Raw genomic sequence first — 13049 nt, 5'->3', positions numbered from 1 at the left:
TGTCACGTTGGTGTGCTGACTGTGCAAACACACCAGAGAGGATGCTGCTCAGGCTAGCTTCACCTGCACTGGCCTCTCCATCATTAAAACTAACAACACCAGCTCCAACAGCGAGGCAGCACAAAGGTCTCTAGGGGACGGTTCATGTCTGTGTGTGTGTTTGTGTGTGCGTGCATATGTAAATGCATATGCATAGTAGTACTTGTCCCCAAAGATTCAATCAATGTTTTTCCTTTTGTAACATGGGACAGAGTACATGTGTTTATGTGGTTGAGTGAGCTGAGAAACAGAATCAATGCACACGATCAATGAAACATGTATTTGTAATGTGTCAGATTTCACAGATGACTACACATATACTAATAACCACAGTGGTCACTAATGGAAAGATTAAGTAACACTATGAAGATTTTGACCTTGTCACACACAATTTATCATTGTTGCAACAGTAATTATATTGGAAACCTAATCATTGCATCCTTTCAACTGAACCATCTATTTTCCAAAACTGTATTAAAGGTCTCATATTTGATTGATTTAGTTTAAGTGTTGGTCCATTAGAAGATGCATTGATGGTCTCAAATACCAAAACTTATTCAAATTCAGTTAAAGAGTCCATCTCTGAGGTTTCTCTCTGGAGCTCTTGGAACAACAGGTCAGTGAACCAGTCAGAGGAGAGGCTCCGGGCCTCTGCTTTGTTGTGACATCACAAGTTGTAAAAGTACTGAAAGCTCATTTTAAGGGAACTGTTTCTGAATACAAATTGTATGCATTAATTTCTCCATGGACTCAGCACTTTGATACACCTGCTTTATGATCACGGACACTGGAGCCTTTAAGAAGACTGTTCTGAGCATTTGTGCAAAACCCACACAAACACACAGAATGTTGAAGGTCTACACAAAGAGGACTGTGGACAAGCTTCATGCATAGGACCTTTTTCTTCTGACGCAACAGTGCTAACCACCAGGTAACCGAGATGCAAAATGTATTTCCACCACACAGCAAATCCCTGACAAGCATCATATTAAAGCACAACGCAACTTTAACATCACAGCGGAATACCCACATCATTGTGGCAAATATATCCATAATTAATTTGTGGGGAATTAAACATAGCCGAACATGTTCACAGTAAGTCACAGCGTACAGCGGCTGATTAAATCATATATGAGATGGTTCTGTATTTACACTGCGCATCGTGCATCTTCCCCCAGTCAGCACACTGTCAGCAGTTTGATTCAAACACAAATGGGACTCAAACACAAATCACTCTTCTGTCTGGCTCAGGTGCGCTTGTCGGATAGTGCCGGGTTTTGTGCTAAAATGGCGTTTCAGAGTAACAAATAGGCCCACGATGGCCTGATTTCTGATCCTTTATTCATAGTTCAAACACTAAAGCTCTCTGTGTGTGTCTGTCTCGGCATAAAGAATAACATATAGGCCTGATGGAAATTATCTTGGCACTGGGGCGATTTCATGTTACTGTGTTAATGGAGTGAGGTGCCAAGGTTGGCGCTGTGTGCTGTTCAGAAAACAAATTATTCATGTTAAGAGAGTCAATGAATATGCGCTTCCTGCGCCTCTGCTTTTCTAATAGAAGGCAACAAGTGTGTCACCAACTGAAGTGTTGCAGAATTAATGAAATTGGGAATATTTTGATGTATTATTTCTTGCACATGGATTGACTTAGCGGGGGTATTAAGTTACCCAATTAAAACCACACACAGATTGAAGTGTATCTATTTGGCTTTGTGGGTCTGGATGCTGCCTGTCCATGGAAACATTGAGACGAGGGAAAGGGACTTTTTTAAACATAGGGTGTAAGTCTTTTTTATTGTTTGTTTTTTTTATTGCTGGTAGATATAGACTCAAATCAAAAGAGGCACTTAAACATAGAATTTGCCCCCCGCTTGCATCTCCATCAGCTGATTTATGTTATGTGATACATAATCATCCCAAAGCATTATATAATTACGCCCAACATTTTCTTGATTGTGTTTGACTCAGTGAAAAGCAAGCCCAGGGGGAGCAGCATAAAGACCTGTTCTGCTTTACAGATGAATTTCACATCATTACGGTTGTTTTAGTTCATCTAAAAAATCAAATTAGTTCACGTGTCCTCTGGCAAGCCCCCCACTCCCACCCCCATCTCTCTCTCTCACTTCTGCTTTCTGTTTTTTGTTGTTTTTCTATTTCCACAGAAGAAAAGCTGACTATAGATTCCCTGGATGATCCTCTTCACCTATCTTTTGTTCACGGCCTCTTGAGTTCTGAAGACCAGTTCCATAATTGTCCCTGCTGCTACCTCAACCTCAGTCTCTTGTCGACCTCTTTCTCCCCATGCTCCTGTATCTCCTCATCTCTGCCTTCCCAACTCCCTTTAAACAGGATCAGGAGAGAGGACCCCTCCAATTTCTCTGTACCTCTAATAGGCACTTCCTTGTGTTACATGATCACCGGGTGTCAAGATTAAAGAATGGCTACTGCTTCCCAGGGCAGCCATAGATGGGAGACAGAGAAAATAGCACTCCATAATTACTGATAAATCGAGCACACTGCCTCCTTTCCTTCCACTTCCTCCCTATCCACCTGGCCCTGATGTCAATGTGAGGGGCTGAGCAAGTTAAGCCGGGGAAAAAAAAGTTGACCACGCCAGCCACTTTTTTCCTTTTTTTTCGCACTGCTGATATTGCAGTTAAGTTCAGGCAATTCAGGGCCAATTGACTGACTTGGAGCTTTTATACACCCTCCAATCGTCTCCTCTTTGAAGTGCGACTCAGTACAAGGCACACGCATAAGGCAGCTGCAGCCAGTGCACAATGGCACAAGCTTATACTGCAGCAGAACTACACCACACTATATTCTGTAGCTAACACAGGTAAACTGCCAGTATAAACATATAAGAGCACAGCTCTTGCCTTCAGGCCCTGACAGGGTTATAATCTACAGAGGATGATGGATGCACAACAGAGCAAGCACTCCTCTCTGCTGAACACTACACATGTGCGGTGTAAGGGACAATGGCTGGCACAAGAGGTAAAGAATGGCCAGCTGGCTCTATCTCCTCCCTCCATCAGGCAATCACAAGAGGTGGCCAGGTGGCAACCCACTGCCATTGTTTATTAGAAATCCCAACAGCCTTGATAGAAACCAAAGTGGTGGTGAATGGAGTCCAACAGTGCATGAAAGCCTCCGTTGCAGCGAGACTGTTGTGGTCTGTCCTGTCACGAAGGAGAATTTGGATGTTTAGTCGAGTCGGCAAGGAACCAATTGGTGATGAGGATCTGGATATTTCCATCACTCTCAGTCTACCTGTGAAATCACAAGGCTAATATATTGTGTTGTAGATGTGCCACAGAGCTTCCTCTTGGTTGGTTAAGATGAGCTACACCCGGCACAAAAATACACCGTACGTACTGTATGTATATTAACCCAATAATCAAACTGAATTGCCGTCTCATTTCACTTCATTCATTCAGCTTGTTATTGCGTTCAGGCAAGCCAATTTCTGATTGGGAAGGGGGATTATTTTGTTTTGTTTTGCCCTAACCAATCTGTCACGAGTGGCCTCCCCGCCAATGTCATTTTCAATCACGACAGAGCTATGCAACCTGTTCCAAGACACATTTTGCATTACAACCCCAAAAACATGTTCCAGAATTTCACAACTTACTAACTTACATGTTGCCATTTTGTCCTTTTTTTTTCATGGTGAAGCTAGCTATACATCGGAAGGTGACACCTCCATGTTTAATCCCGATTTAGTATTTGAGCACAACAAAAGACATTCATGAATCCTGAGGTCTGGGAGAATATCTAATAAGTGGGAACTTGTGTTTTATGAAACTGCCATAGTTGATTAATCCTAAAGTTCAGCAGAACCCCCCGGAATGGCCCAAAAAGTACTTACATTGGCAATTTAACTTAGAATTCAATATGAAGTTGTGTCCCATTCTTGCACTGACCCTCTTCATTGCTATCGATTTTATGCCATGTGAAAAGCTGTGCAATGGATCTGGGGAATATATGACACTGAAACGAGCAGCAGCCATTTTCAAGCATATTTCCAGTACACACTACAGTATGACCTGAGTGTTAAAGACTTTCATGGTCAGAGCAAATGATAAAATTTTAAATGAGGTAAGAAGAATTAAGATATAGCTCAAAACAATTGTAAATATAAAAAAAGTGTCTGGAAATTTCTGTAATTTCCTTTAAATTTGTCCCACTTTGTTATGCTTTGTTAATTTTATTCTATTTTCTTTATTTTTACTGGTTCTCCAGCCACTGTTCCCTCTCTACAGTTATATATGCAATGTCTGATCCTCTTTTTCAGAAACCATGCTGGTAGTTGACCTAACCCTCTTCCCTGCAAACTATGAGCGCTTTTGTAGACTGACCTTTTTAATCCCGGGATTTTTTTTTCTTTCATAAACGTTTAATAACCCAGCTGGTATTCTTTATGGGTGAAAATAATATCTTGGTATTAAATGCCCTACAATGACAATGATTTTTTCTCTCTCTCTCTCTCTCTCTCTCTCTGCGGTGTCCCAAGATTGAAGAGTGATCTTCTTTTACTGAGGATTCATTAGTATTATAGGCCGTACACTGTTAAAGCTCACAGTTCCTTTCGCCTTCAGTTTCTTTCAGTCAACTTCATCTTCAGTGGACACTGCAGATGGGACTTGGCTAAAAAAACAAATAAGCCACATCCTTCATCTTTGCATTTGCATGTTATTTTCAGTAATTCCATAATTTCACCATCTCCTTTCAAAGCACATACAACTTTAATGACTTCAAAACACATACGAGCTGTATCTGAGGCGGAGGCCCTCAAGCTGCTGGCTTTTTTACTCAAGGTAAATGTGCAATAAAAACAACTCAATTTGGTCATTGCTATCGAACTTATGCATATTGATGCCACGTTTGCATTCTGCGCATGCATACTTTAAACATAATCATAGATACAGAATTTAAAACATTAACATTAAACAAAAAACAAAACACTATTTAGAGGCCAGGCAATAACAGCAACGACGGACCCTAGAAGAAATTTCATATTTTAGTCATTACCTTTTAATCATATTCTTCATCCTGAGGCAAATCTAGTTTATATTCAGCACTGTCCAGAACAATATTACAGCCTTGAGGTGAAAATGTGCCTTTAAAACACAAGTGGTCGTGAAGAATCCAGCCGCAGCAGTTGAATTCATATCATCCAAATAGACAGGTCATTCTAAAAACTCTGCTATTGTCTCATTATTCATTCACTGACTCAATTAAAGAATAATAAGTGCATACCTGATAAGTAGAAATTAAGCAAGACAAATAAAGGAACACCGGCTGAAGATGTGCTACAAGGTTATGAGAGTTACTATAGCAACAGCCCCAAGGCAATGCTAAATGATCACAGATATGCATGGGTCTGTTAGTCAATCAATGTTTCTCAGGTTATATATGACAGGACGCAGTACTTAGGAACTAAAGCTAACATACTAGGTATGCAGATGTACTAATGGTTAACCCATTGGGACATGTAGGACTGACATTAGTGAACATGAAGGAGCTATGTTTAGAATTCTAATTAATATACGTGTCTGCTGTCGTGGCAGATTTCCAGTCTCAGCTTCACAAAAGATGCCTGAGAAACACACACACACATATACACATACACACACACAAGCACACATATACTGGCACCAGCAAGGTCAGGCACATAAAAAAAAATCTATAGGTTTGTACTTCTGTGGAAGTGCTGTGTCAGGTCATTCCAGGTGCTACTTCTGGAGTCACAACTACAATACAGCAGTAAAGTTGTCTGGGAAAAGAATGCTGCGCTAATCAACTGTATCCCCTACCAATGTGTCTATTTTGCATTAACATTAGCATCTTAGGGGAAACACAATGCTGCCTTGATTATGTTTTCCTTCTGTGGTTTATTACCGTATTGTACTGCAAATATCCACAAAACACTGACTGCCAGGGATTTAAAATATAAATATAAAGTATAAATAGTATAAATATTACTAATGTATGTTTACGGATGAAGTACAGCCAACGCAAAACATGAGGTTAAAATTAGAAGAAGAAAAAAAAGAGTCATGTTAAACTTTATGTTTTCAACACTGAGTGTAGGCTTGAAATTAAATAAAATATGTTTTCTTTCATTAAAATGCAAAGACTGCGCATGAAAGAAATAAAGTAAATAAATAATTTAATGGAGAAACAATGTTGAATTGAAAGGTTATGATATTATGATAGAGTGGGTGTTTTGTGTTTTCTCACATGTTGCATCATGGAGGCTGTAAATGGTGACCACAGTGAACACGAGGGACGTGGCCCTCTTGTACGATTTGGCAGTTTGTTTCACTGATGTGATCTTAATGTTGTTGCAAATAAATGCCACGGGTTCTGCATCAAAAGTCAAAACAAAGGCAAGGATCAGACAGAAGATCTGCACACTGAGCTAACAGCTCTCAGCCATTTCAAATGAGCAACGTTTCAAACTTCATCAGACACTGTCAAAAAAACTAAATAAATAAATAAAATAAAACACACACGGTGCATTTACATAATTTGTGGCTGCAGGTTGCAATCAGAGTGTCAGGGAACATACTCACTTCACAATTACATACCAAGTCAGGTCACAAATTGCTCCTAATAGACCAAGCCCAATCAGCTATACACTGATCCGATAGCAAATTTCCATTGCGAGAAATATAGAATGAAGCTAAAACTGTGGAGTTAATATATGTAGCCACGTGATAAAGTTTTGACTACACTCGACAATATTTTTCCACTCCATGTGAATTTTCACATCAGATCAGTCATTTACTGTCGCTGCCCTGTGCTGCAATATAGGTCAGTGATGCTGGGAGCCACTAGCATGAGCCAAGAGTGCATTGACTCACCAACATCACCATCGGTCTTGGGTCAGTCGATGAATCTCCTCTCTTTCTCCCAAATGACTGCTCCGCTGTTTAATTTTTCAAAATTGGGACATACTGTATGTACTGAAAATAGCAGCCTCTCATCTCCTCCTGGCTTCATGTGATAACTCCCAGAACTATTTGAAATGTTTTAGCAAATGTTTCTCTATTCCTAAAGAATAATTGAGGGTACCTAAAATATTCCAGTAGGGAGTGCTTCTCGCTTGCTAGTCAGCACTAGGAAGATTGGAAAAGATTAAAACCTTCTCAGTGAGAGGCCTAATTAAAATTTTTCAGAGAGATTATCTTCCCATGATTGTTCACATCTTAAAATGTGGCTTTTTACACAGGCAGACTCTTGGCTGGCTCATAGAAATTAGCGATATTTTCGGTTTGTTTATAAACTATAACAGTCGATCCCAGAATTTGACTTGCCATAAATAAGACAGATTGCACTCAGTAGGTGAATGGCTATATCTGCAGGCATGCAAAACAACACTCGCTGCTAACTAATAGAAGTAAGGCAGAAATCTGCAAAAACTCCGAGCATTATCCAACCAGCTGGATGTGTGCCACAGAAGTGCAAAGAACACCAACTTTGCACAGGGACGAGGACAGAGGCTAAACTTATGCGTCAAGTGGATTGTTGAAATAATGAGAGTGGATGTAGTATGTATCCTGTTAATAATGGTTGTATAAAGAAAATGAAATAAGCTGAAGGTAACTCTTTCAATTTGATACAAAAACTTTACATGTAAGTATTTTGAAATGTTCATTGGCCAACAAAGGAAGCAGTGTCTGTATTAATAAATAGTTTTGGCCAATTAGGAGCACCAACCAAATACTGTCTCCAATTGCATGCCATACTTTGTACCAGTAAATCACCAGTAAACGTTGTCTTCTGTGCTGGGCAGCTAACACACACGCATAGAGACGGGTTATCTTTCTTTTTTCCTGAAAACAGTCTGCTCCATCCGTGATATTATATTTATGAGCAGCAAGAGTGAACGAAAGAACATTGAAGTTGTGGGCCCTAAATCCCAAGAGATAAGTGGTAATTCACTGTGGGTTCCTTTTCACGTTTCATTTCACTCCACTGCTAATAGAAATACAATGGAACTACTGATTGAAGTAGCTTTAACATTTAGCTACATGTGGATATTGTAGAATGACAAAATGAAGAGCATGTACTGTATGTCTGATACGTCACCATAATGGGATGATAACATAATCTACATAGCACTTTATATTAGTGTAAAGAAATTACAGGTGGGAAAGAAAATCTCCACAACAAATTTGCTTCGACTGTCCAAAATGGACTTCTATGATATTTTACTGCTGAGAGGATCTAATTTTCTTCAAAATATCTTAGGCACACCTCCTAAACTGGATCGAATCAAAGTATACTGCCGCAGGGAACATGGGAGGCAACAGTGAAGCAAATAGAGTTAAAGGTTCTATGTGTGATTGCCGCCCAGCGCAGAGCTGTATTGTTCAGCATGACGTGAAGGACCAGGGCAAATCAAAACATCTCTCTCCATCACCTACTCACAGTAACGCGGGGCAGAAAACTCACATAGATGTAAAACCGTCTCTATCGCTGGGCCAGGAAGGAGCGAGGCAGTGTCAAGCAAGATGAATTGCTGTACTTACTAGCGTGTTGTCACGAGTTATCATGTATTCTTTAAGGAGAAATAACTGATCTCCCTGGCAGCGTTTAATGACACAGGGGTCAACTCTGCGGATGCTCAATTTAGCATCGCTTTTCTATCAGATGTCTCCTCCCCGGCAACTACTGGCTGTAAGGTCACGATGCATAGTGTGCAGAGGAGTGTGAGTGTGTTGAACAAGTAAGTAAGTCTTCAGAACAGATCAGATCAGAAGAATTATTTTATCTTTTTTACTTACTTTCATGAACAAACCTTCAACAACCACTGCTGATACATAGGCCTACACCAGTCAAGCAAAAATCACTTTGATTGCTGAGTGTGATTTTTGTTCTGTTTCATATTCCAGACCCAAAACACAAAAAGAACATTGCCAATTATAATCCAGTACACGAATCGCAAAACTGCAACTCTCTGCAAATAAAGTTAATATTTAATGATTTTTTTTTCTAACATAACATCACACCCAGGTTCTTTCAGGTGCATATATATTTGTCTAATAAATAATAGATGTATGTTTCCTTGCTATCTTTTAATGTGCAGTGTATTTATTGGTTGTATCATAAAATGGTGCTCATGTTCACAAACATTCAGACTGTGGTCTCCTGCTGAGAGAAAAGGAGGGAGGGCATCCAGAGAGATGAGTGAGAGAGGCCACTGCATTCAGATGAAGGATTGTGTGGATAGAATGCCTAAATAGTTTACAACAATACAATTATCCCTGTTGTGAGGAATTTTCCAAGCCCACTTTCAGCTCCCACGAGGCCTCACACTGTGCCCAAATACTGTGGCTGCAATAACTGACAAAGATGGTGAAGACAGATAGATCCAGCCACCTTATCAAACAATTTGTCAGTGTCCTCCTGCAGTTTGAATGTATATACTGTCCAGGTTTTCTTTCAAGTCCATTGTGAAGAACTAAAGCAAATTCTTAATCAAGGCTTAACATGGTTTGGATTTCATCGTGGGTTAAAATGTAATTAACTGCTTGTGATCAGCTACCAAACCTTTAATTAAGAACCGTGGGCTGAGAACTCTTTTTTTAAAAACATAACAGAGTGTGAGCAGGGTTTAGACCCATGTGGTCGTGCGGGACTGATGGCAGCAGCACACAGGTCAGACAGCCCCTAGTGGAGGTCAAATGATTCAGCTGCCTTTCCAAAATATTGTAAGCTTGCCAGCATTTCTGTGAGCTTTTGTCACATGTCATTATGTGACCCTGTTGTTTGTTTCTGATAAAAACAGATTTTTTTCCCCCCCAAACCTCTTGGGAGGCAGCCTTCTGGTCAGTACAGCTGCAGCCAGCACCCACATAAAAACAATGCCGTGCCAGTACAGAAATACAAAGAGAGAGATACAGATGAGAGAGAGAGAGAGAGAGAGAGAGAGAGAGAGAGAGAGAGAGAGAGAGAGAGGTGATGGGTTCTACCAGTATAAGACTAGTACTGTTCTCGATCTCCCACAAAGACTGCTTGTAAATAATATCCATATCTGTGCACAATGGGGATGTGGCGGCGCTGCGTGCACAGGGTGAATGCATGAATTGTATCATCCACTCCTTCTAATTAAGGTGATGGGTGGTTTATTTCCGGGCATCTTAAGAATCACGACCACATGCCTCACACACAATCCATCAGTAAGTTGCACTGCCAAGGTCTGTCAAAGACCCTCTGCTGCTGAAAGTTCTCCTCTCGGTCCCTGGAAGCATCATCAACACTGGGTCATCTAAAGCCATGACACAAATACAGTTTTAAGCTACTGCTGGCATTTTCATTTTTTGGCAATGTCATGTGGAATGCTTTCCCTCAGAAAATGATTACATGTTGCCAGCATTTTGCCATTGAAAAGGCCACCAGATTGAATGAGGCATACTGAATGAGGCAGCTCTTCTGCAATTTCCGCCGCCAGGGCAATTTTCTGCACTGCACATGCGGAGGAGAAAACGGCAGCACCATATCAGGGGATGGATTGATTTGCTGTCAGTGTAATGTTAATTTCAAACAGCGAAGCTTAATTTGAAGTTCACATTCGGCATTGGGGGTTTATTCACAGTTGGGTGCCCCACAGACAGTCCCCTGCTCTTTAAAGGCTAAGCTAAACAGTGTTTCAGTTTGGATGGGATGTTGCATTGTTCATTGTGACCTATTCAAACGCTCTGAAGTCATGCAAATGCGTTGCACTCTAAACCTGGCAATCTTGAAAGCATAAAGTGCATTTATTTCAGGATATATTTCTTAATTCCACATAAATGTAGCTAATTAGTGCAAAAGGAGTAACAATGGCAATCAAAACAAAAACTGCAGTGTAAGTCATGGAAGTGCAGATGAATGCTTCCGGACCAATTCCAAACTGAAGACGCTTCTCTAATTTCATAGAGTTGGTATCAGTATCATACACAGTTATCTTGCCTTTAGCCACATAATGACACCTAGTGTAAAAGAGCATGAGCTCCCCTCGCAGTTAGTCAGTGGAACAGCAATCAAAGCAACTTCAGGGAACACGGAACGGCAACTTTGCCTCAGTGGTGACACACACATACACGCACGCACGCGTGCACACACAAAGAATTGGGCATCTATACGTGGTCGCTTTTCATACACGCGCGCGGCTACAACACAGACCAACATTGACACATAACAGATCCAGCTGACATCTGCTTTCACAGAATTCATTACTGGCAGCTATTCATCCATAACATAGAATCTATAGAGGGGGAAAAACAATAATAGCAGGAAGCATGACCGCAACTCTTTCCAAAGGCTATCCAATATCCAAACTGGGACGACACTCACTTTTAGTTAATGGATCGAGCAGTTTCCGGGGTAAATTGGTCAACATGGATGTTAGAATAATGATATGGAGGAAGAAAAAAACAAAAAAAAAAACAGTCCACACTGGACTGCAAACGGAATTAGCTTGAATACAAATATTGATGCCGACTGCACAGTGATCTGCAGGCCCGCTAATACACCTTCACTCTGAATGTTGCCTCTCTGGTGCCATTCAGTGAAGCCGCGGCAGGTCTGCGTAATGTGCGAACCCCCAAAAATTCTGATCATTGTTTCTGTCAGTGTTAAATGTTCCTTTTATATCCGCACTTCTGCAGCATCACCTCGGGATGATGCTGTCTCACACCGTGCACAGGGGGAGAGGAGGAGGAGGAAGAGGAGAAGAGGGGGGTTAGAGAATGATGAGCAGTCGAGTGCACTAAATGCGAGAGAAACAACTCGTTTGCAGAATGTTTGGAGAGATGAGGTGTTTATAAGACACTAAGTCGCATGATATCATTTTTAATGGCCACGGAGCGCTCCGTCGACGTTCAGTCCGGGCGGAGCAAGAGAAGACTTGCAGACCGGTTATGTGTTATAAAAGGTAGCTTGACAGTGCGAAAGAAAGAAAAAAAAGCCTCCATCCTGCAAAGGACACCACCGGCCACCTCAGTAACATGCTGACCACGCAACATCGCCATAATTGTGCCACAATATAGCCCTGCCTACCCAACCACTACCTCGTGGTCAGCGATACACAGAAAAAAATATGTATATATATATATATATAGCTACATGTAGGGTATATATAGATATATATAAACATAAAGATATGTTAGAGGTCCAAGCCGCACTTACCTAAAACTGACTCTCCCCTCTTCGCTGTATTTGTGGTCCAAGGTTTGTTAGTTCTCTAGCCAACAACTTCTGCTGGAGCATATGTATCCAGTGCTCATGCTGGTGGCTCAGTCGGTGATGTTGGATTGCGGATGATTTGGCAATCCTTTTCATGCTCAAGGGAAAAAAATCCTTCGTATCGGCGTGGTCTCGGGCATTGGCGCGCAGCGGAATAAAGTAATGAAGTCCGTCAGGAGGGAAGGGAGAAAAGGGAGCTCTGGATGTGAGATTTATGCCGACGTGTTTGAAACTGTTCTGCTCTCTTTTTTTCTCTCACCGTAGGAGCCGTTTGCGGGTGGAGAGGTGTGGGATGGATATCTAGGAAGGGAGGCTGGGATGCACAGACTGAGGGCGAGAAAGGGGAGGTACAAAGAATACAGTCTCGTATTGTAGAGGACGGTCATGGCAGACAGTAAGGGGTGGGTCTGGACTGTATGAGGCGGAAGGCGAGGGAGCTCAGGGTGGGTGAGGATAAGAAGCCGTGTCGTGACTTTTCTTTGCTGATGGGTAAATATTTACGCCAATCTGTGGGTTGACCACCATGGTGGGCTTGGCCCCCGCTAATTAAGGGGGCAAAACTAGGGGGGAAAGATCTAATGGCTCATAAGTAGATGGGATGGGTGGTTTAACAGACATGCGAGATTTTGAGGAAACTGAAACCAAAGTGAGAAGGCGTCGAGTTGCTCAGAAGGTGTCACTCTATGCCATGTGTATAGGCTGTGTATACTTTGCACAAATTCTGGGTGAATTCTGGTGGTTGCTGTCCATGGTGCTGAAACTTAATG

At 41.4% G+C, this 13049-nt stretch overlaps 1 protein-coding gene across 1 annotated transcript in view; it reads right to left on the bottom strand.

Moving 5' to 3' along the window:
- brinp1 (bone morphogenetic protein/retinoic acid inducible neural-specific 1) overlaps positions 1-12612 on the bottom strand; it is a 103813-nt gene extending 91201 nt beyond the window's left edge. The window contains exon 1 of the mRNA XM_085793308.1: positions 12226-12612. The gene's annotated coding sequence lies outside the window, so the exon portion shown is untranslated. The remainder of the gene's footprint in view (positions 1-12225) is intronic.
- Between the last annotated feature and the right edge of the window lie 437 nt (positions 12613-13049).

The sequence above is a fragment of the Trachurus japonicus genome, chromosome 12, assembly GCF_045865225.1.
Source record: "Trachurus japonicus isolate A0001 chromosome 12, Traja_1.0".
NCBI classification, from domain to species: domain Eukaryota; kingdom Metazoa; phylum Chordata; class Actinopteri; order Carangiformes; family Carangidae; genus Trachurus; species Trachurus japonicus.
The sequence above is the reverse complement of the archived record's forward strand: the minus strand, read 5'-3'. Positions and strand labels throughout refer to the sequence as shown.